Raw genomic sequence first — 25009 nt, 5'->3', positions numbered from 1 at the left:
GTAGAAAAATCTGCTGTGAAACAGAATATATTTATGTTCAAATAAATTAAAATGTAAACAAATATAATTATATTATGCACTGAAAACAAGTTCTACAAAAATTAGAAACACTTTTTCTGTTGTATTTAAATTTTCTTTTTTATTTTTTGTTCACACCAGGAAAAATAAATTGTTAGGAACTGCTTACCAAAACATTCTTTAGGATGCCAAAAGTTAATTTATTTTTTATTTTTAAAAAGAAAAAAAAAATTTTTGTTTTTTTTTTAGAAAGAAAAACATTGTTTTTTTTTTGGTTTGGTTTTTTTGGGGGGGTTTTTTTAGAAAGAAAGAAAAACATTGTGCAATTTGGACATCTTTTAAGACAGTTTTCTCAGTATGTTTATATATATTTTGGATTTCAGATTTTTTAAATAGAATTTTTAAATAGAAGTATCTCGACCAAATACTATCCTATCCTAAAAACCATACACCAATGGAAAGGAAATTTATTCATGATGTATAAATCTTAAATTTCAAAAATTGACACTTATGACTAGATAAATAAATCAAAATGCAAACAAATTTAATTATATTACGCACTGAAAAATAAGTCGTACTAAAATTAGAAACAATTTTTTTCTATCGAATTTTAACTTTAATGTATTTTTCACACCAAGAGAAAGAAAAAAAAAATTAGGATCTGCTTCCCAAAACAATCTTTAGAACGCCAAAAGTTTCTTCTATGGTATTGCTAATTAAAAAATGACCTTCTGGAACATTTCTTTTGAAGATAGTTGTATGAAAATTGGAACCTCAAACAATTCTAGCATCTCCTTTTCTGTTTTGCAGAATAAAAAGTAATAATAGACGACTGGAATGACATGAGGGTGAATAAATGATGACAAAGTTTTCATATCAGGCCATCTATTCCTTTATGGGCTTCTTTCTTTATTGAAGATGAGATCGCCATCGGGCCGAAACGAAGCGTCTCATGCTTCATTTCTCAACCACACCATGAAAACTTTCACAGCTCTCCACATCAGACAGAGAAAGGGAGAGACTAAATGAGAGTCAAAGAGAGAGGTCACAGACGTCGCTTTTTCCCCGTTGATGGCAGCGGTCCCTCTCGGCGGTGACAGTCAGGATGTCTCCTCAGCGTAATGAAAATTAAAGTGGGTTTCCTCCTCTTAAGTTCCCCTAATTAGCCAATCGTCCGAACGGACAGGAGAGAGAAAGAGAGAGAGACGATGGCAGTCTGTGGTAGAGAAGGGTGAGCGGGGAAAGTGAGATTGTGTAATTGCAAAGGTAATGGATTTTGTCAGGAGCACCTGTCAGGGCCCTGGTGAAAACAGACGCTGGAGCCAGAAAAGGGAATTGGAGTCAGGATGCCAGCGAGCAGAGCCTCTATCCAAGCCAACCTCACCTGATTGCCAATTTGTGCGAGTCTTCATACATCAAGCGGCTGGACACGTGCGTTAAGGAGCCCGGTGGGTGGCGATTCCACGGGCAAACCATTAAAGAACGTGTCAAAGTAAGAGGGCAGGCCGGAGAGATTGAAAGATAAAACCCACAGACGTTTAATTCCCAATTTAATGTGTGAAAGATGAAAACGGAGCATGCCACCATACTAGAAGGGGGCCCGATTGCACAAAAGTTGACGAAACTAGAGTTGGCAGCCTCATTGGTGAGAATAGGGCCAATTGAAGGCAGAAAAGAAAAAAACCCAAAGCAAGAAGGTAGAAAAACACTAAATGAACAGCCCGCCGTCTCCCTCATGTGAATATGGCCAGGTAATAGGAAATGGAAATGTTCTTTAGACGAAGTGCTGTTGGCATGTGCTTTAAACATTCGCTTCTCAGATCGCCGCCGGCCTCTGAATGTTGTCAGACCTTCCAGAGCAGCTTCAAATGGAGGTCAAGTATTTAATTTATTTGGTGCCGCAGATCACATATTGTCTTCGTAGTTTGAAATATACTCACAGCGAGTGGCTAGGATGGGAAAGAAGAATCAATTCAAGCTTCTTCGGCTGTTGAAGCCACCCTCAGAGTCCGCAGTGCTGCTCGCTTCTGCAAATTGTTGTCTGGAAACAGGCTGTTTTAAATAGTTTGGAATATTTTGTGGATGCAAACACACTTACGCACAGTTCAGCTATCAGAAATGATAGATGTGATTCGAGAGCAGCTTTAACAGAGACTGCATCACCGCTATAATGAGACATGCTATGCTTAATGAAAATTCACCATGGTAACCGTAGTTTCCAACCAAAAAAACGTAGTTGCTATTGCAGTCATCACTGCAATAAACTTGTGCCAACTAGCAATATTAAAGCCAACATGATATCACAACTGGTGCTGTTTATTTAAACACATACTCATGGTGTTGAAAATGAATCACCTGTGCATTTTACTATTTTTATTGAAATTCAAGAACTAATTAGCTTTCTTCCTCAAACACATCAGTCTGTTTTGGTGTGTAATGTCAGACCCTGCTGACCCTTGTTTTCTGGTTAACATTTTGTTTCACTCTGTAATGCATCATATTAATGTGCAAAATGTGCTAAAAAATATAGTACAATTAGGATTTGATTATGATTATAACATTGCATTAATTCAAATTTTATGTGGCAGCTGTGGTATTTTGGTTGGACACTATTTTTGTCTGTACAACACATGTAGTCTATTATTTAGTGCTGTAAAATAAGCTGCTGGTCTTTTTTAAAAATGAATTAATACTTTTATTAAGCAATTGTTTTCTGAAAGACATATATGGCTTACGGTTGAGGTCAGAATTATTAGCCCCATTTATTTTTTTATTTATTTTTTCTGTTTATCGGTGATAATTTTTTATACACATTTCTAATCATAATAGTTTTAATAACTCATTTTTAATAACTGATTTGTTTTATCTTTGCCATGATGACAGTACATAATATTTGACTAGATATTTTTCAAGAAACTTCTATACAGCTTAAAATGAAATTTAAAGGCTTAACTAGGTTAATTAGAATAACTAGGCAGGTTAGGGTAATTAGGCAAGTTATTGTATAGTGATAGTTTGTTCTGTAGACTATCAAAAAAAGTATAGCCTTAAGGGGCTAATAATTCTGACCTTAAAATTATTGAAAATAAAAAATAAAATAGCCGAAATAAAACAAGAAGAAAAAATATTATCAGGTCTACTGTGAAAATTTCCTTGCTCTGTTAAACATCATTTAGGAAATATTTTTAAAAAATAAATCAAATTCAAAGGGGTCTTTAACTGTACATTGTGCTTTTTAACAGCAAACATACATGTCTTAATATTTTCCCTTTAAAATATGTAATGATCTTTTAAATATGATGAATGTTGACGAGCAACACTAATTAAGATGTTTTTCAACATGTATCAGTGTGTGCAGTGAAACAGAATATACTTCTTTTCAAATAGATCAAAATAGAAATGAATATAAATACATTATGGATTAAAAAACAAGTCGTACTGAAATTAGAAACACTTTTTCTGTCATATTTACCTTTGTGAACTGTTTACTAAAACTTTCTTTAGAAAGGCAAAAGTTTTCTTCTATGATATTGCTTAAATAAAAAAATAACACCTATTAAAACATTTATTTAAAGTTGTATGAAAATCGCCCTTCCAGCTACAACCCAGTACTGGGAAACACCCATTCACTTTTGTATTTACACTTATACACCCTGGCCAATTTAGCTTATTCAATTCATCCATGTCTTTGGACTGTTTGGGAAACTGTTTTGAGAAACCCAGAGGAAAGTCATGCAAACATGGGGAAAACATGCAAACTCTACACAGAAATGCCAACTGGCCCAGCCGGGGCTGGAACCTGCTACCTTTTTGCTGTGAGGCGATCGTGCTACCTACTGCGCCACCGTAATGCCCCACTAATAAAAATCAGCATATTAGAATTTCTGAAGGATCGTACAATACTGAACACTGGAATACTGAAAATTCAACTTAACAAATGTGACCCTGAACCACAAAATTTATGTAGTCTGATGTTGCATGGGTATATTTGTAAAAATACACTGACATTAATAAAAATAGATTTTTTTATACTAAAATGATTCAAATATTAAGCTGAGATCATTTTCCATAAAGACATTGTGTAAATTTCATTCCATAAATATATTAAACTTAATTTTTGATTAGTAATTTGCATTAAGAACTTAATTTAGCCATCTTTTCAGGTAATTTAATTATATTGACCTTAAAATGGTTCATAAAAAACTCAAAAAAAATCTTTTTTTTTTTTTTTTTACTCTTAGATTTCAGATTTTTTAATTGAAGTATCTTGGCCAAATACTATCCTATTCTAACAAACCATACACAATAGAAAGCATTGTATAGTTATTGTAGACTTAAAAACAGAGATTATTTTTGCCATTGAGGTTTTTATGAAGGACCTTTAACATTAATAAAACATTTCCATTGCACAAAAGTTTCTTTATGTTACAAAAAAAATCTCTAGATACCTAAAAAAAAGTTCTTATTCCTGACAAAAAAAGGTTTAAAGAACCATCAACCTTAACTATTAAAGTGTAAATTAACGATAGTACTGTTTTTACTGTGGTTTTTTGATCAAATAAATGCGCCTAATAAAAAAAGAAAAATCCGCCCCTATTTCTCCAAGCCGCTGCAGGATTGGCAGAATGTCATTGGGCAGGAATGAAGTTCAGCATGAAGTTTTCGCCCAGCTAGAAAAGCTTTCTGGGTTTCACACTGATAGTTAATCTTAATCAGCTTTCCATGAGTTAATCAATTACACCTCCTCCCCCTGAAATCCTGTCTATCTTTGGCCGGCCCATCAGGCGGGTGGAGGGAGCTCAGATGAACACTGATTGCGGCGAGAATAGCCCTTTCACTTCATCCGCGGAATGTGAGACGGCTGCCGAGCTTCCCCAGACCCGTTTAATTCGAGGTTGCGGGAGACAAACAATCGTTCATTTGTCTTCATTAATGTGCCTTTCTCTCGACGGCTCGAAGCACAGACAATGGGAAAATATCTGTGTTATAATCCGTCTTCTCGTTCCCACAATGCCTCTTGCTCTTTGCGCAATGAGGTACGCCCTATTGATCTGTTTGTTGTCTTTTTCATTAGCGTGTGTGTGCAACCACTGCGCATAATGATTCCATTTATATCGTTTGGTTTCGATAAAGAGCCATTTTGTCTAGTTGGGCTGGAAATGGGGGGGACTTTTTGTCTCCTCCACTGGCTTGTGCATACAGACGGAGCCGCGAGCCTGATGTTTTTCTTTTGTGTAGATTGACTCGCACACCCTTTCAGCAGCTTTTGTGTGTTTCGTCTCATTTGGGAGATTTGATGAAGCAGCTTAGCGTTCTTCCTTGCTCCCGCGCTCGCTGTCTTTTGCATTATCTTCCTCTGCCCGAATCAGCAGCCGTGGCAGGCGCTACGCCGCTGTAAGCTCCTCACTTTGTTCCAGGCACAAAGTTACATTATTCATTTGAGTGAATCGCACTGGCGTGCTGTCAGGAGGGGTGTGAAGAGAACGCAAAACTAGGTGGTACTCGCTGTTCCTGCGTTCTAAATAATACAGATATAACCTAACAGCTATGACTGAATACGAAGAGGACGCCGTTCTCATCGGTCCACGTTTACTATGCGAGATGCGTGGCCCTTTCTGCGCTCTTCATCAGGCGGCTTCCCTCTCTTCAGCTGAGCTAATGGCACTTTTGTTGATTTGAACTGGATGTGCTTATGTCTGTTCCTGAATCAAGATGCCTCGCTGTGTACAGCCCTGATTGGCAGCTACCGCCTGAGATGTTTATCCTAGCAGTCGAGTAGAAACTGACGCTAACAACCAATAATATGTAGGTGTTGGTGACTGAGAGCAATACAATCTGTTAACCCTTCTATTATTTTCCAGACTGGTTTAGATTTTTGAGTTGGTGGAAATAAGCTACCAGGCTTCATCATTGGCATTCTGATTTGTTGGGAAATCATTGTACCAATTGTTACGAGGTTGTTAAAGTTCACTGGTCAATTTGACCCACAAACTATTTTTTTGGTTTAGGGCAGCGGCACAATAATAAAGTATTTAATTTTAATTGGTCACTAATAATGTTTTCATTTGCATGTATGCATTGTAAATAGGGCCAGACTGAATCTGTGAAAAATTTTAGCTATTTCTGCTAAAAATTTTGAAAAAAAAAAAATTGTGCATTTATGCGAAATGATTTTAAGAGTATCATAACTAAAAACTTAGTTTATTAAATAAAAGATAATACATTTTTAACTTTTATTCAGTGTTTACGATGCAAATCCAATTAGATTCACTTATTTGGGAAACAAAGCAAGTCTGTCATATAATACATCTATTAAAAGACAGAAAAAAGACTACAATCTGTATTGTAAATAAATCATATAAACATTTTAATATTACTATTATCATATCACAATAATATTAGTGAAATTAATTTACTGATAATAACTGAATAAATATAAATTTACACACATTTACACAAGTAAATACATAGACTCAATGAAGGGCTAAAAATCTGCAGATTTCTGCATGCGCAGATTCCGTGTTAAGTCTAATTGTAAGTAATTTCATTTATTTTCTCACATCAATAATGTATATGTTTCTCAATGCATGCATTGTTTGCTGGAATTCGAACAAAAGCGTAATACAAGAACATAATACAAGGCTTGCATAAGCTCTAGAGTAGCCAAACACTCTGACTGTCATAGTTGACTGATGTGAAACTAACAATTTAAATTAAACTTGCAACTGATTTCAAATATTTACATGGTGCTAAATTAATGATCCCATACAGTCAAAATCAAAATTATTAGCCCCCCTTCGGATTTTTTATTTTTTTTTCCTGTTTAAATATTTCTCAAATTATGTTTACCAGAGCAAGGAAATTTTCACAGTATGTCTGATAATATTTTTTTTCTTCAGGAGAAAGTCTTGTTTGTTTTATTTCAGCTAGAAAAAAAGCATTTTTTTAAAGCGTTCTAATGTCAATATTATTAGCCCGTTTAAGCTATATATTTAAGCCAATCTACAGAACAAACCATTGAAATACAATAACTTTCCTAATTACCCTAATCTGCCTAGTTAACCTAATTAACCTAGTTAAGCCTTTAAATATCACTTTAAACTGTATAGAAGTGTCTTGAAAAATATCTAGTCAAATATTATTTACTGTCATCATGGCAAAGATCAAATAAATCAGTTTGTTAGAGCCGTAAAGAGCACTGAGTGATTTGTAATGTTTTATATAATATAATATTATTTGTATTGAGATATATAGTTATTGCTATTTAATACAGCATTTAATATGTATATTTTGTGATATTATATTATGTAAATGACGTTTCAAAAGTTTAATAATGCCATACATCATACGTATGCGTAAGCAACAGGGAAAAAAGTTTAGAAAGAAGGAAGGGGCTTGATGGTAGACAGTCTTTTGACCGTTCTTCGAAACCATATTTATATAGAAGCTTAGTAAAGTGTAAAAAGTTCTTCCGTTTGTTTTTTGATTTTTGTTGTTCCTGACAAACAAAAAGTAAACTGGTGCATTGCAAGTTTGTGGTTTCACGCGTCAAATCCTTTGTGCCGAGTCCCTATGGAAATGGTGGAGAACTGGAAGAAATAGATTGCCATTACACAGTTATTAGAGATGAGTTATTAAAGCTATAATGTTTAGAAATGTGTTGAAAAAATCTGCTCTCTGTTAAACAGAAATTCGGGAAAAAATAACAGGAGAGCTAAAAATTCAGGGGGTTTAATAATTCTGACTTCAACTGTACTGTAAGCATAAAAAACTGTGTTGGTGCATTTTTTTATCATATTTTATCAATATTTTATTAAAACTTTAGTAAAATTAAAACATAAACAATAAACTTCTATCATTTGGCATAACAGGTCAACTTATTTGTAAATGAATTGTTTATAATGAACAAAAAAGTCTGTGATCTTCTACATTGTATTATGTTTTTTAATTAAAAAAAGGTGCTAACATATGTGAAAAACTTTGCAGTTTGAGTTGCAACGTATAAGGATTTGTAAAGCTTTAATACACTTACTATTTAGATACCTATCCCTGCTCATATGCACACACAGATGTAATTCTAAATGTCTTTGCAGTGTTTTCAGGGATTTGCCACCTCCGATCTCTTCTCTAGGACTGGCATAAAAAATGCACTTGGTGCTACTTTACATTTTGGCCAAAAATGAGCCATCTTAGAAGGCAGCATAATTAAATTGCCTACCTTCTGGAACAGCCTTCACGCCTTTTGATCCTTTAAAGTGCTTCCTTCGTAGGCAGCTCACTATAGGTGAGTTCTTTGCAATAGAGCGTGTCTTTGCACGAGGGGAACATAACCAGCGCAGATGTGTGTATCGAGAAGCTTGTTTGTTTATCGTAATCAGGTTTACGAGCCTCTCTGTCTCAGGGAAGGATGAATTCGGTATGCATACTGTGCATCGCGCCTCAAGGTTAATGACACTTCAGAGGAGTAAGACGCACACAGAGAAAGAGCGAGCAAAATAACATACAGCCCCCCCATTAAGGAAAGGAGAATACCATTGCAGAGCTGAAGCATCGGCCCACATCTACTCAGTGTGACGTATAAGTAGGAGGCCAGGGTTAAGACAGGACCCCTACCCTTGTCTGAATGTGATCGCATGTGTGTGTGTGTATTTGGGATGCTGGGCACGTCTTCGTCCGACGGATCCTTCCGGCCCGGGGAGCCTCATTAGAACAACTTGTGCAGCAGCCTTAAAGCCGGGATAAGCTTAGCAGGCAGGCGCTGCCGATAAAAGAGTTATGTATCACGTTCTTACACAAGCATGACAAAAAGCCCCCTTATCCAGGTGCCATGCAAGCCTAAACTCCTACGGCGTGCTGCCGAGGACAACAGTGCTGAATCTGTGCAAATTGTTCTCGGTCTATCCTTCTGCATTGAGAGGCAACAATAATAAGTTTGTCAGAAAACGGAACGGATTTAGCCAGGGCTTTATTTTTTTTGTGATCGTAATACGCTTTTAACTAGATTTGTTTCAATGCAATATGTTTTAATTTGAAATGGGGAGGAAAAAATGGCAGCTGGGCTTAAAGGCATAGATTAAGTCTTTGGAAATAATTTGCTTAAACTGTGCTTAGTTCTACTCGGAGCCAAGTGCACACTCATATTTAATGATGTTAACAATTTTGCGGAGGAAATCAATTGTTTTATTTAATTTTTCTTTCATCCAAAGACTGAAAATGCTCAAAGAAACACTTTGAGATCCAATATTTTGGTGTTTGCTATGTGATCCGGATTGTGTTTGCTCTTTAAATTGAGTTGTACTGTGTGCGATGCTGTAACCTCTTTCCATTGATTTGCCATTAATAAAATTCAGCGCGCAGGGGGGGGGAAATACAAATCAATATCTGACACTGTGTCCAATCCCAACACAGATACTGTAATGTAAATATATTTCTGCCGGTGTATTGCAGATGTAATATTCAAAGTGTATTGCCATATCTAAGTCATTTTCCTTCTATTGTGCACTTACTATCATTGCTGAACATGAAAGTGAAATGTACTGTGTGCCTTTATCAATATTAATGAGGAGGTAATAATGAATATGCATTTTCATTCGGGGGAGAGCCATACAGCTAATAAGCCATGATCTGGTGAAATGAGATGCAAATGTTTTTCATTAATAAAATATATTACTGAGAGTGCTTCTTGCGTACGCATCACTTCAATGCCTACAAAAGATAATTCACTGGAGTCTCACGCAATCAATTCTCGTATGAATACTTGCTTTCGGTGGCCGCTTTCAACGTGGCTCTCTCAGATTTGTATGCCTAATAAAAGTCTTACACCCTGATACTTTTGAATAAAACCTCTTTTGCAACCTAAAGCAACTCTTTTGTGGTTCTTCTGTGGAGTATTACAGCAAACGCTACTGATTTTTGGTGTGAATCTCTCTCTCTACGGGTTGTTAATGTCCTCGCGCTAACACCTCTGACTAAACTTTCACACAACACCTCGTTATCGTTCCTAATGCAACCTTTACGCACACACGCCGCGCAGCTAGTTAGCGCCCGTGTTTCGGTTTGATTCTGGGCTTCCGCTGTTTCAAAAGCGGATTGAGGGGGATTTCAGGATTTCTTCAGCATACTGTAGATAATCCTCGAGTGTCTCCATGGTCTGATCTCTTGGTTAGTGTCTCCCTGGCTCTCACGGCATGGCCGAGCTCCTCAACCTCCCTCCCTCTCGCTCGGAAAGCGATGGCAGTTCTCCATCAGCCAAGAAATAGAAGTCATGTTCTCATTTACAAGGGCCAGAAATCATTGGTGTGAAAATCGGTCGGCTTGGTCCCATCAGGTTAGTGCAGTGAAGAAGGGCCAAGACTCATCGATTTCTCTGAAGGATCTTGTAGCCTAGCAACAAGCTCTGGCCCGGTCCTTGTGGACAAACTCTTAATCCTGGTAATTTCAGTAGCTGCTGACTAAATGCAGATTTAAAGTTTTTCATTAGACGCAGCTCTACGTGCGCAATTCGTTTTTATCTCTGCTCTGCGTTACGCAGTCACAACTTGCATCATAGTTCTGTCGTGAGATCTCAATATTCAAATACAAGCTTAATTAAAGCTCTGCTTTCTGATAGTGCTGCTCGTGCAGAATGTAAATTGATTTTTCACTTTTTATTTGAGTTTCTGCGGAGGTTGCAGTACAAAGGTCACAGGTTCGATTACAGGGGAATTAACAAAATAATGTTTTTTTCAGTGGGCTTATATTGCTTTGCACACATGGATTTTAATACAGAGTTTACATGAAAATAAGAGTTGTGTACTCACCCGTGCATCATTCTAAACGTTCCTCCAAATGCATATGAACATCTATAACTTTCTTCTGTGGAAAACAATAGAAGATGTTTAGCACTATAATTAGGGCTGCACAAAATATCGTTTCAGCATCGATATCGCAATGTGATCATTCACAACAGTCACATCAGACAATATGCAATGTCGATTTTGTATCATAATTTATTATTTGCACGTGTGTATGATGCCTGTGAGTGTATACTGATTTTAAAAACATTAAAATATGAATTCTTTTTATTTTTCTCATTCAGTTACTGTACTTGAATACTGTTAGACTCACGAAACAATAAAATGGTATCTTTTTCTTGATTGTATTTATAGATAGGGGGGGTGGGTTAAAAAAGTTTACAGCTTGTTTATTAGATTTAATAGAGATGCAAATAGTAAATATTAAATCATCAATCTCTGACTAAACAAGTGTATGAAAATACAACTCATGCAAATACAGAAATGCACTGCAAATAGCATAGACCACAATGGAAATGTGTCGGGGGACTAGACTATTTATTTGATTTAATGAAGATGCACTCCCACAGCAGAATCATCCCAATCAATCTAACATTATATATATTTCCAAACAAAGATATTAAGTCATCTGGTGAAATTGTATTCATATCGCAATATTTATATATATCGAAATATATATAACAAAATAAAAAAAAACTTAATGTGTCTATATTTTTTACAATGTTGTGCAGCCCTGATTTGGGATCACAGATTTGATCAAATCTTGGAAATGTGTTTTTTAAAAGTAACAGAGGGATTTTAAATTACATTTAATTTGGATCAAACCTGCCCTTTAGGTTATTTAAAACTTTGAACTCAGATTGAGATCTATTTGATCCCAAAAAAATCCTGATCCCATCAAAAGGGTAGATTAAGTTGTGTTTTTTAACCATAAAAACCAAATAAAATAAAATAAAGTTTTTACTGTAAGTGATTTTATAAAGTGAATGATCACAAACTTAATGGTGACTGATGATATATAAATTCCTTCAGATTTAAAGCTTATATGAAGCATGTCACATGTAATGAGATATGGAAAACAAAAACAAAACAAAGTTCAGTAGGCTACACTGATGGTTCCATTTAAGGCTCTGCTAAACAGTGGGGATGTCCTGATCAGGTATTTTTGCCCTCAAGTATCTGCCGATACCGATACCGAATCCGATACTTGTATAATACATTAAAAAAAGAACAAAGAAGAGCGAAGAAACAGATCCAGGAGTTTTAACATTAAATAACTCTGTTAATAAACAGCACTTCTGTGAGGTAGCTTGAACAATCAAATAATAAATAAATTATTCACTTTTGGTCTTTATTGATTCATTCATTCAATTTCTTGTCGGCTTAGTCCCTTTATTAATCCGGGGTTGCCACAGCGGAATGAACCGACAACTAAACCAGCAAGTTTTTACGCAGCGGATGTCCTTCCAGCTGCAACCCATCTCTGGGAAAGTCTTTATTTATTAATAAATAATTTAAAAATCCAATATAAACACAAAGAGCACCTCAACTTAAAATACCCGGCAGGCAATCCCAAGTTTACACATCTCACAGTTTGCTATGGCAATGTTGTCATCATCAACTTTATAATACATCAAGACTGCAGACATACTCACGCTTTTTGCTTCAAGCTGTTTCTGTGTCTACTTTGCCTGCAATTAACCAATAGCGTCTCTGCAACAAAGTGATGTCATTCCACATGTGTTACTGTTTCTGTGTGGTCAAGAAAGAGGCTCTGTGGCACTGAACAACTACAGATGTGATATATATATATATATATATATATATATATATATATATATATATATATATATATATATATATATATATATATATATATATATATAAATAAACAGGCCTGATTTCCGATCACGTGATCGAATCTGGACATCCCTAGTAAACAGGATTTGGTAATCCTGAAATTTAGTATTTGGATCAAAGTGATCCAACCCAGTGTTCCCTCAAAAAAACTGTCATAAAAGTAAGATACAGTACATCAGTTAGTCCTGGATAGCAAAACATGGGATTTCCAAATATGGACCAATTTAATCAAGATTAAAAAAATTGAAAAGCTGGACCCTGTTTACCACCTTGGATATACCAGTTTTACTGCAGTACCTTGGTCTATTATTATTATTATTATTTTTCATAATGCTTTAATTTGAAAACAAAAATACATAGCAAGTGACAACTTTTATATTGTTAAAAAAATGTTTAATGTTAATAAATTTTGTACTTTCAATTCATCAAAGAATTCCATAAAAACAGTATCACCTTAGTGGAACGGTTTACTACATTAACAATAAAAAAATAAACACAATGAAGTGATTTCTGAAAGATCCGAAGGGCTATTTTTTCCTTTATTAAGTCGATACTCTAGGCATGCAAGACATCTTTCAAGAACATTCTTATACAGAGCCCAGAACAGAAGTGTTGTTATTAAACTTGAATACTGCAGAAAGCTATAGCTTTCTCATAAGGCATTTAAAGATGTCTCCCTGTTCATATCTTTTCTGCAGATTGATTGTGTGAGCTGCCAATACGCTTTACCGTTTTTTCCTGACAAAGCAAACTCTGGAAAATTACAAGAATAGATGTTTGCAATCAATACAGCCAACAGATACGAGTATAACCTAGAATAATTTCCTCTCACTTAAACGGGAAGGGAAGACATTAATGTTTGAATATGAAATATTAAATTCAGGGCAACAGATGCACTCAACCGCCGACAGGATTCTGACAGGTGTTGTGACAGAAAAGGGATATTGATATGCTCATAAAAATCCCTTGGTGACAATGAAATTGCTTCAGAGGACATTCTCACTTGAAGTCCTCTAGATGAATCCACTTATTATAATTTACAGTAAACTTTTGGTTGACTTGCTTCTGACAGTCAGAGATGAACTCTATGATGTCAAATTGCAAATCTGAGCAAGATTTACATAGCTATAAACATGAGTTAAAGAAATAGATCAAGCATAATGTATATTCTGTCATGATTTATTCACCTTCATGTCAATCCAAACCTACAGTATATGACTTTATTTTCCAAGGAACACAAAAGTACACATTTTGAAGAATGTCCTGGTTGCACTTGCCACAGATAAAAACCTGTCTGAAAATGTTTATGTTTGGAACAACTTGAAGGCAATGATGGCAAGCTCAACTTATATGCAAAATATTAATTAATTCATTTTCTTTTCGACTTAATTAATCAGAGGTCACCACAATGGCAATGAACCACCAGCTTATCCAGTGTATGTTTTACACAATGGATGCCCTTCCAGCTGCAACATATCTGGGAAACACCTACACTCTCATTCACACACATAAACTATGCATAATTTAGCTACCCAATTTAAAACGCAACCTAAAACGCATGTCTTTGAACTTGTGGGGGAAACCTTAGCACCCGGAGGAAACCAACGCAAACACGGGGAGAACATGCTAACTTCACACAAAAATCCCAACTGACCCAGCCAAGGCTCGAACCAGCTACCTTCTTGCTGTGAGGCGACAGCGCTTCCCACAGTGCCACTGTGTCATGCAAAATATTATATTAGTCAATTTACATTAAATTCTAGACCTCGCCAAAACACATCAAATGTCTCAGTTATTGCAAGGATTTTATTCACAAAATATTAGAATTCTCAGCAACCTTTGGTCAACTTCCAGACAGCAACTATAATATTAGATTGTAAATATGGAAAAAAAAAAAAAAAAAAAAATATATATATATATATATATATATATATATATATATATATATATATATATATATATATATATATATATATATATATATTGGTAAAAAAATAATAATGGTAATAATATATATATATATATATATATATATATATATATATATATATATATATATTTTTTTTTTTTTTTTTTTTTTTTTTTTTTTTTTTTTACTGCAGCATTTGGGGAAACCCGGGGCATTTGTAACATTCAATAGCCTACATTAATATAATGAGAAAACTATATATTTCAATTATTAAAATGTTACCAATACAATAGTAACCTCTTTTACAAAACTAAAAATTAAATATCAGACATTTAAAAGAATTGAAACCAGGTCTACACAAAACCTTATCATTATTATAACACTGTTATTGCATACAACAGCAGTAAAGTGATTATATGAAGTGTGAATACATTTGAGGTTACTTCAGTTAAGACATTTTTCAGTGAGCATTATAACTGACTCCAAACATATTTCGTATAAAAAGGTAAAACTAGTGTATTTAAAGCAGTCTAAACAGCTAAGTGGGTAAAGTATGACAGAATTTTAGTGGATTAAATAGGTCTAGTTATATTGCAAGACCATACCTGAGGAGGACGGAGTCTTGGGGATACCAGAAAGATCCATTAATGGTGGGTCTATTAGCGCACATTCAATCGACGGCAGCGTTCTGTTGTGTATGCCTTTATGCGCGCCCTTAACAGCGGTTACGTCATCTCCCGCTTTTAAATATTCGCGCGCTTTTAACGTCAAGTGGATTCTGATTGGCTTGTCAGAGACTGCATTGTCCCTGAGCAGAAAAAAAGCCTTTCCAAATGTCGTTGATATAAGTACACTTTACGATAAGTTTGTATTCTTTTATGTTGGTGTATCTACTGACATGACCAAACAATGAACTAATGCATTATTTTGGTATGTATTTATCTTTGTTAATGTTATTTAATGGTAATAACATTATTAGCTCATGTTCTCTCACACTTTGTTAACAATCAAGCAAGTTGGATTTCAATAAATGCATTATAGGTGTTATGATTAATAACTGCTGTACTGTACAAGTATTGTTTTACTAATTAATGAAACCTTAAGTGTGACCCTGATAAGATATGGAAAAAAAAAACATTTAGACAACAAAGCACAATACCAATGTGTTAACTTTAGAAGCAATGAAACATTTGTTATTTCGGACAGTTGTAATTTTCTTGAAAAATGTTTTGGTTGTTTTAATGATTGTAAAATATATTTAATTGTCTATATGTCTTATTCTTTCCTCACTCAAAAATATTAAAGTAAGAACAGTGGGTACTCCTTAAACTCCAGTGGCAGTTCGCCCTCACACCAGGACAGACGCATAAAACCTGAGGAACAGAGCGTTTCCTACTGCTTTTTCTTAGAGTGGGTGAGTAGAGAACATGGTATTTTACTGCTATTAATAATGACAAGTCTGAGCGAGCACTCCTTTAATGCTTAGATTTAAGACACTGATGGGCTTTTAATAGCACAGTCTTTCTTTTTATCCAAAAGGAAGAATATGATATTAGTGAACAATCGCTTCAGAGGGCTTCATTGAAATCTGGGCTTCAAAAGACACTTCTTGCTTCATCCTATGTTCCTATGGTTTATTATAATGTGTTAAATGTGCTCTGACACTTCATTAAAGTGTGATAAAACTCTCACATAACCGAGAGGAGGTAAGACGGTGGTTTGAGGATTTAATCAGCTGAAGTCCTTTGCATATTAAGAGCCACAAACCATCCAGCCTATTACTAATTATGTTAAAAGAACATTCTAGGTCAAGTTAAGCTCTATGTAAAGACCTTGACTGTAACACAATATAAGAATCAGATTTCCTTTTTTAAAAAGGGAGCAAGAGAGTGATAAAGATAGAAAAAAAACATTTATATGTGAAAAAATGATAGAAGCAATTTATGCAAGTTGTGCATTTGCTCTTTTCAAACTCTGAAACATCTTGACCTACTTCCATTGTAAGTGCAATACTGTTTTTAGTAATCAACTGAAATTATTTAAAGGGGGTTATATGTAAGAATCTTCACGTATTACTCTTCTTTTCTCTTAATATGTGAACAGCTTGGAATAAAACTTAAAAACAAGTCCTTACCCAACTTCCAAGGTTGTCTATAAAGCCTTTGGCTGTAGATTTCTGTGTGGAGGACTTGGAAAGCTTTTGCTTGGGAAATCAAAATTAAAACGTTTACTGTTGTTCCCGAGAGCTTCTGTCCTGCTCTATAACCTATGAAACAAGTGCTTATAATGTTTCAAAAATCCATTTGAGCTTTTCTATACTATTGTGTCAACAGTTACATATTCAAATATAGATAGTCTGCAATTTCGAATGCACTTTATAATCATATTATCATAGGATTGAATTTTAAGAAAGAGGGAGCACATGACTTAGCACTGTCGTAGCAATTTTCTCACATTTCCTCCATGTGCTCCTGTTTTCCCCAAAGTCCGAAGACATGCTCTAATTTAACTGGATGAACTAAATTGTCCGTACTGTAGCGTATGGGTGTGTGTGAATGAGTTTGTATGGGGGTTTCCCAGTGCTGGGTTGTGGCTGGAAGGGCCTCTGCTGCGTAAAAGATATGTTGAAATAATTGGCGGTTCATTCCACTGTGGCGACCTCTGATAGATCAGAGACTAAGCCGAAGGAAAATGAATGAATTAATTAATTTTAATAAATGATGACTTATACACTAATATGCTTTCTCACTGTTCATTTTTCACCATTATTTTTTCATTTTTATTTAATGCGATTTTTATTGAGAGGAAAGTGTGCAGATCATATTAAACTTAATCTGACATTGTTTAAAAGTTAATTTATCTGCCACCAATGCTAATAGCAAGGTTTCTCAATTCTGCCTTGCCCCCTTTAAGCAAAATGATCAGTGAATGAGTAAGTAATGTGTATTTATATGGCGCATTTTGTTGTGTATGGCCATTCACCCAAAGCACTTCATGAGGGGGTCTCTCCACACCACCACCATTGTAAAGCATCCACTTGGATGACGCAATGGCAGCCACAGGACAGCGGGGCAAGTGCACTCAGCACACACCAGCTATAGAGGGAGTGAAGAGTCAGTGATAGAGCCAATTTGATGATTGGGAGGCCATGAAGGGTAAAGACAGATGGAGGGAATTTGGCCAGTAAACCGAAGTTACACCCCTACTCTTTACGAAATGTGCCTTGGATTTTTAATGATGACAGAGAGTCAGGACCTCGGTTTAACGTCTCACTCGAAAGACGTGTGCTAAAAGCTACTCGTATTTATCTAAAGCAGATTAATTTGGCAATATTTATTTCAATGAGTGTTGTGCATATTCCAGAAATGTGGAAAAAGACATTTCTTTTGAGTGATACCTAAAAGATTTAAGCTAAACCAGTTTGGGTGGTTGGTTTAATGTTTAATTTCTGTCAACTGTTACAGCCAACACAATCTCACGGCAATTCGTAACTTTTTCATTTAGTGGCTAACTCGTACAAATTCGTACGATCTAATTCGTACATTTTAGTACGATTTGCGTATCCCCCAATGACGGTTGGGTTTAGGGGGTTTTAAATGTTTATCGTACATTTTCTTATGACTGAACTCGTAAGAATTCGTACGAATTAGCCACTAAACTGCCAAAACGTAAAATACTTACGTTTTCTCGTGAGATCAGGCTGGTTACAGCATGTATGACAAAACTGACCGATTAACAATGTAACAATCATACACTTTTAACTCACTGACATTGCCAACTTTTTGTAAAAAAAAAAAAAGTAGTTTGGAGTAAGCTGTTCATTGACCATGACAATTTAAGCAAAAACAAGATGCTACACACAATGGAAGATTGCAAATAATCTGCTGCTTATATAAGAGCTGAAATACATTTGAGAGTTTGCCTTTGACTCATTAACACATGACTTCACTGGATCTGCTGTAGAAAGGAATTAATTTTTATGTCAAACTAAAGTGTCACACGCTATTACACACATATCAATTCAGCTTCAGCTTAGGCATATTTAAACACTTGAGAATGACTATACATTAATATTTAAGATTAATAAACTCACAGTTCAACTTTCAAGTGTTTTGCATTGTAGATGTTTTAATGAACAGAGCAACAGATCAGGTGAAAATGTCCCAGCAAAATGCTGAAAGTGGCCTGATTGTGTTTACATATTCTATAAAGTTTCTAAAAAAGAGGGTTTCCATCACCATGTGTTGATGTACATTTTGAAGGATTGCATGAGAGGCAAGTGATATAAATGCCAAATTTAGAAAATAAAACCTTAATTTGCCAAAAAGCTTTTTACACTCACTTGAGGATGTTTTGTGGAATAATGGGGAAATAATGGGAGAAGGAAATGCATTTGCTGAGTAAACTCTGATTTAGCGAGTAATACACCCATGTGAATGTTTAGCTGTCTCCATTATGCTTGTCTTGTTTACTTTTGGTCACTAGGTTACCAATACTACACTCAGCTGCTCTAGCAACTTGATAGAAAGACAACTACAGTAATTCACATTTGGGATATTTTGTTTTTTGTTTACAAACTTTAAGAAGATTCTCTTCAAATAACACCCCATTCACACGGGGCATCAGCGCCAACGCTTCTTATTCACTTTGAATGGGTGACGTCAGGCGTTGCCGAACTGCATTGTGGATCCGTCGGCGCCCTTTCAGTGGGATTGCTCGCTGCAGAAGTTGGGACGCTCTGCGTGACACCTACACATCCTTGGGTAACATGCCGGATCCGTTACCCTGATCTGTTCCGGGACCTCACAATTCACAAAATTAAGCACTGGCAGACATACAGTCTACTTAAGTGTTTAGCATAATCAACTTTATTGTTCTGTTCCAACATGATGGATTACAGGCTTACATATACTGGCTAATGAGACATCTATATGTACATCTATGGTAAAAATGATATTAGTAATACAGCTCAGTTGGCATTTCTAGCAAAAATGTGATTGTATTTGAATATGAATTTCAGGAAAGCATTGTTGATTTGTTACTGCATGCTAGTAGTTGCTGTAACCTGTTTTTGGCCGTTGGGTAGTTTGTAATTTGGCTGGTGTATGTCAGGTCAGCACTGAAGCTGAGAGAGCTGTTCAGTTCAGGGCGGCTCTGCTGAGAACTACTGGCAGATCTGGGCCAGCTGTGTCCATGAATACCATAGACCTCATTTCTCTATTTTATCGCACAGGCCATCAAAAACGCTCTGTGTGTGTGTGTGTGTGTGTGTGTGTGTGTGTGTGTGTGTGTGTGTGTGTGTGTGTGTGTGTGTGTGTGTGTGTGTGTGTGTGTGTGTGTGTGTGTGTGTGTGTGTGTGTGTGTGTGTGTGTGTGTGTGCGCGCGTGTCAGAAACAGAGAGAAAAACAGCATATGGAGTGTTAAGGTGAAATACACAGCAGTGTCTAGTCAGTGCAAGAGTACTCTTAAAGGAACAGTTCAGCTAAAAAATATTCTGTGATTACTGTTTACTGATTATAATAATTACAAAGATTCAGCAAGTAGTATTAAATCAAACGTAGTAGAAGTAGAAATACTTTTAAATCTTCTGAAATATAAACAGGACAGCACGCTGGCTCAGTGGCTAGCACTGTTTGGCTGGAATGCTGATTTGAAATGCTGAATTGAAACTTAAAAATTTTGAAACAATATTGGAGTTACTTTTTCACGCTGGAGGAAGGACAACACACCATAGCTGAAGTTTTACTGTTAGACAGGTAATGTTATGTTTTGAAACTATTTTAGTCAGGCTAAGCTTATGTTAGATTGTGTTGTTATGAATGACATATGCACAGACGTGTTTGTTCAGCCACTGAAATCTACCGGCAAAAGATTGATGTGACTATTTTCAGTTTTACAAGGGACCATTAACAGCATCGATAATATAGATTTATATTTAGTTTAACAACAAAACATCAGGAAATATCGCTATTCCACCTAGCCTGCTTTATTGAGTTGAAGTTGCTTTTATATTCACATTGGTTAATTTTTGAACAATGACAGCCTTTCTATACTGTTTACCGTGCTACTCTGAATATTCGCTCTGAAGTAGCACATAAGTATGGCTTAATATTAAATGTAATTCCTGTACTCCAGCCAAACACTAACTAACTGGCTAATGACTTGAACTAGTGGGTCGTCTGCTTTTGAGACGCGGTGCGCCTGTATACGATTTCAGGAGGCATGGCTTTGAATCACAGTCCCTCCTCACTGTCCAAAGATAATATGCTAAGCGGTTAGCATTTTGGCAGATCACCTACTGCACCTTTAATATCTGTGATGGTTGGGTTTAGGTTTGGGGAAGGTGTAGACGTTAATATCTGTAATTGTTGGGTTTAGGTTTGGGGAAAGTGTAGACGTTAATAACGACGATGGTTGGGTTTAGGTTTGGGGAAGGTGTAGACGTTAATATCTGTGATGGTTGGGTTTAGGTTTGGGGAAAGTGTAGACGTTAATAACGACGATGGTTGGGTTTAGGTTTGGGGAAGGTGTAGACGTTAATATCTGTGATGGTTGGGTTTAGGTTTGGGGAAAGTGTAGACGTTAATTTCTCTGCTGGTTGGGTTTAGGTTTGGGAAAAGTGTAAACGTTAATAAGGACAATGGTGGGGTTTAGGTTTGGGGAAGGTGTAGAGGTTAATATCTGTAATGGTTAGGTTTAGAGTAAGAGAAGGTGTAGACATTAATATCACTGCTGGTTGGGTTTAGGCTGGGGAAAGTCAAGAAGTAAATAACGACGATGGTTGGGTTTAGGGTTGGGGCAGGTGTAGATGTTAATAACAGTAGGTTGGGTTTAGAGTTAGGGAAGGTGTAACTTCAAGTTACTGTATGCCTCTACTACAAGTTACGCCCCTGTCTTGCAGTCCACAGACAGATACTCAAATTCTAGCCTGATCAGTAGCTTTTAATGTGGAGGGTCCTTTTCTGCTGGAGAAAAAATAATAAAGATAGTCAAAAAATCATGTAAAAAGCACAAAGGAACATATGCCGTAGGAACAATGTAACAGAAAGTTTTATAAGTTTTGAAACTTTGACTTTTCCAGATCTTGAAACCTTGAAACCAGTTATCGTCCCATGCCTATCACTGACCAGGCTATAAGCTATTGTCCTCAGTGTGACATTTAAGCATTCAGTGTATAAACCACAGATATAAACCAGCTCTTGTAAACATTATTCACTAATGATCTTGCTGATGTTATCAATTACCGGAGAGTTGTGTGCCATGCAGCCATTATCTGTGCAGCTCCAGTTTGTGCCTATGCAGTGGGTGGGCTGGTTGTTAAAAAACTCCCCTCCTTTTCAACCATGAAATATTCAGTTATCTAATTAGAGAGAAACTTAGTGGTTGGATGGCGGCCTTATTTCTCACAGCACGGTGGCGTTTGTCTGATTAGGTGCTTCCTGACGCTCTTTACTCAGCTCACGCTGATACCGCCGCACTTGACGGGAGAAAAACACACCTGACAGGGGTTTTCACTGAGGGGACGTGGTGTGCTGGAGGATGGATGTATGGGGGGCTGGTGTACGGTCGTGCTCCAGTTGGCACACCTTGCATCGCATTACATTTCCGCCCACGTCGAAAAGCCACCCGAGGGGAAAACCGAAGGCAAGCATGGAGATGGGGGGAGGGGGGTGGAGCGTGAACAAACGACTGGGTTGTTTAGATCCGGCTGACGGCCTCGCGACGTATCAAGTTTTGCAGTGCCTGATCTAAATGTGAAGAAAAATGGGGAGGCATCGTGCAACCCCTTATTACTCTGTCACTTACCATTAAACATGAATAAACAGCTTGGGCTCCCCGCATCACCCGGGCATTTTATTTCACTGGGTTTTTAATGAGAGTAAAATTGCATCCATTGCTGAATGTGCTGCTGTAATTTCAAGTACATTAAAAAAAAGGGTGGGGGGGGGGGACACTCTTTGAATCATTTCTGCAATGTTCCCTGCACGCAGGGATTATTTGATTATGAAAAGTTGCTCAAATGTTTACAGAATAAAATTAGATTTCGGAAGGGCTGCCGACACAGAAAGTTGTCTTTGATCAGCGTGGAGATGTTTGCTGTTGGTTCAGCTGGTGTGTATCAAAGTCAAGCTGCTCTGCGGGATCAACGCGTGCCTTGTAGCTACAATCAAATTATAGCCAACAAAACGGTGAATCGACATGCTTTAATGTCGTTCTGAGTGCCTACAAATCAAATGAGTCTTAAAACAGTGGTCTGCCGTGGCATTGGTGAATTGTCAGAATGAGTTGATCATGACTATTTTTACACACTGTTTAAAGTAAAATCTGCTCGCTGTTCATTAATGAGACCCAATTTGCTTGGGTTTATGTAAATTTCAAGCATGTTAAAGAGAGTAATACTGTGTTTATTTACACCAAACGTCCAATTCTGTTAACATTTACTGTCCCACCAAGCAATTATGTGCTTAATAGATGTCTAAACATACTCATCTTAACTAAAACAAGGTTAAATTTGGACTGTCAGTCATAGTTTGATGTTTAAGAATAACACAAAACTAGACTAGTCATCAAATTAGACAGAATTCATGTGTAGTGAGTGATTCATTCACGTGTATCTGTTGATAAGTCTTGTTTTAGGCTATTACACCATGTCCTTACAACACACAACAAGATTCCAGCATCAAGCAATTTGGCTGTCTGCACCAAATGTGATGTGACATGACAGAAACATTTAAATAGCAGCAACTGCACTCATCAATGAAATGGTAAAGGCTTTTAATGCAATGCATATTAAACTTCATTAAAATTGTTAATAAGCTACTGAGTGACTGATGTTGTTGGTTTGCAAGGTTGTGACTTTCATTTTCAAACGGTCTGCTAGTTTATTTTCAACATCTCAGGTGAACTATCTGCTGCCGATTTCTGTAGTATGGCAATCAATTTCTTGTAAAACGGTATTTAAACTAACATTGATAGCATTTAACACTGAATAAAGCACATAATCAGTACCTGAGGGGAGCTTTGTCATTATAGTATATGCTTTTGTTCTGCAGCGACGTTGCAGAAATAGAAAGCATTTCTAAAATAGAAATTCTGTGTGTCTCTCTTGCAAATGATTAGGACAAAAACTCATTTTAGCATGGATAAGCGTGTTGCGGCATTGTGATTTGTGTTGTTAGGACACAGTGTTAAACGTGTATTAGATTTTCAATCACAGACTAAATTAAGCTCCCACCTCCCAGAATTTCTTTCTTTTGTTGAACACAAAGAAGATTTGTTGAAGAAAGTTGGACACCAGTAGCTATTGACTTTCATAGTATTTGTTTTTAATATAAGCACAACCATCGGTTTCCTACACTCTTCAATAAGGATGCTCCTATTGAAGATTATTGAATTGATTGGCCGGAAATCAGCATCGGCTGATAAATGCATTTTATGACTCAATCGGTACTCACTGATCTGGCTGATCTCATGAACCAATCACAAGTGTTTGCATTAGTTGGAGATGAAACATATAAGAATTGATTACATATAAGAACTAAAGGTTCTGGGTTATTGACAATACTGCAAGCTCACTAAAGCTTGGCTTTATATAAAAAAAATATAATATTTTTAAATGAAGTTTCACAAACTAATTTCGAGAGGAGCCTAGCTAAGAACTACTCCCTTATCTTCGTTTTCCGAAGAAACCCCCCATCCACCCCTTCTCCTCCTTTCCTCTTTTGCCGAGGGGAGCTCTCGAGAACACCTGACCTCGTACTCCCCTCACATGCTTTATGGACCTGGCGGGAGCCCTGGGCTCAACTATCTCTGAGCTCAGGGTTCTCTCCCGGGACAGCATGCCAAACCTGCTAACTTGCTAACAAGTTGTCAAACATTATCTAAGTGTGAACTCTTGAAACTTAAATATTTAAAAAATAACTAATAATAATAACTAAGTAATATACTTTTTGCAATAAATAGTATAGGCCTATTTTCTTTTAGTAAAGAAGTAATGGATTTATAGGTTTGTATTTTAACTTCTTATGCATCAAATATGTGCTCAACTTTTTTCTTAAATGAGACATGTTGAATTCTTCTTTTATCATTTGCAATGTTTCCATGATTTTTCTTACCTTTTTTGTATCTGTTTCATCTATCATTTTCTGAAAAGCTGCTTCTGATATGACATGTTCACTCCTAAATGGTTATAATAGATATGTTTAAGGTATTAAGAAACGACTAAAAACTCAACTATTTAGTCTCCACTTCCTAATCTGCAATTGCCTCTCTGGATATCACACTAACTGTACCCAAAAAAATAAATAAATAAAAAAATAAAAATACTAATACTACTAATACTTTCCTTCTTAGACTTTACAGACCTGAAACTTGCCTATAGCACTTATCCATTGTTGCTCTTATAGTTGTGTAAATTGCTTCCTTGTCC

At 36.2% G+C, this 25009-nt stretch overlaps 1 protein-coding gene and 1 long non-coding RNA gene across 3 annotated transcripts in view; one reads left to right on the top strand and one right to left on the bottom strand.

Annotated features, from left to right (window-relative positions):
* sox13 (SRY-box transcription factor 13) overlaps nucleotides 1-25009 on the bottom strand; it is a 675553-nt gene that overhangs the window by 284153 nt on the left and 366391 nt on the right. The gene's annotated exons all lie outside the window — the stretch shown is intronic.
* Nucleotides 15350-25009, top strand: part of LOC141376663 (uncharacterized) — a 39602-nt gene continuing 29942 nt past the window's right edge. The window contains exons 1-2 of one of the 2 annotated variants that reach the window (XR_012387338.1): nucleotides 15350-15510; nucleotides 15886-15994. This is a non-coding gene — a long non-coding RNA (uncharacterized lncRNA). The remainder of the gene's footprint in view (nucleotides 15511-15885; nucleotides 15995-25009) is intronic. The other variant, XR_012387339.1, reaches the window with a different exon arrangement.

This window comes from Danio rerio, chromosome 11, assembly GCF_049306965.1.
Source record: "Danio rerio strain Tuebingen ecotype United States chromosome 11, GRCz12tu, whole genome shotgun sequence".
NCBI lineage: Eukaryota > Metazoa > Chordata > Actinopteri > Cypriniformes > Danionidae > Danio > Danio rerio.
The sequence above is the reverse complement of the archived record's forward strand: the minus strand, read 5'-3'. Positions and strand labels throughout refer to the sequence as shown.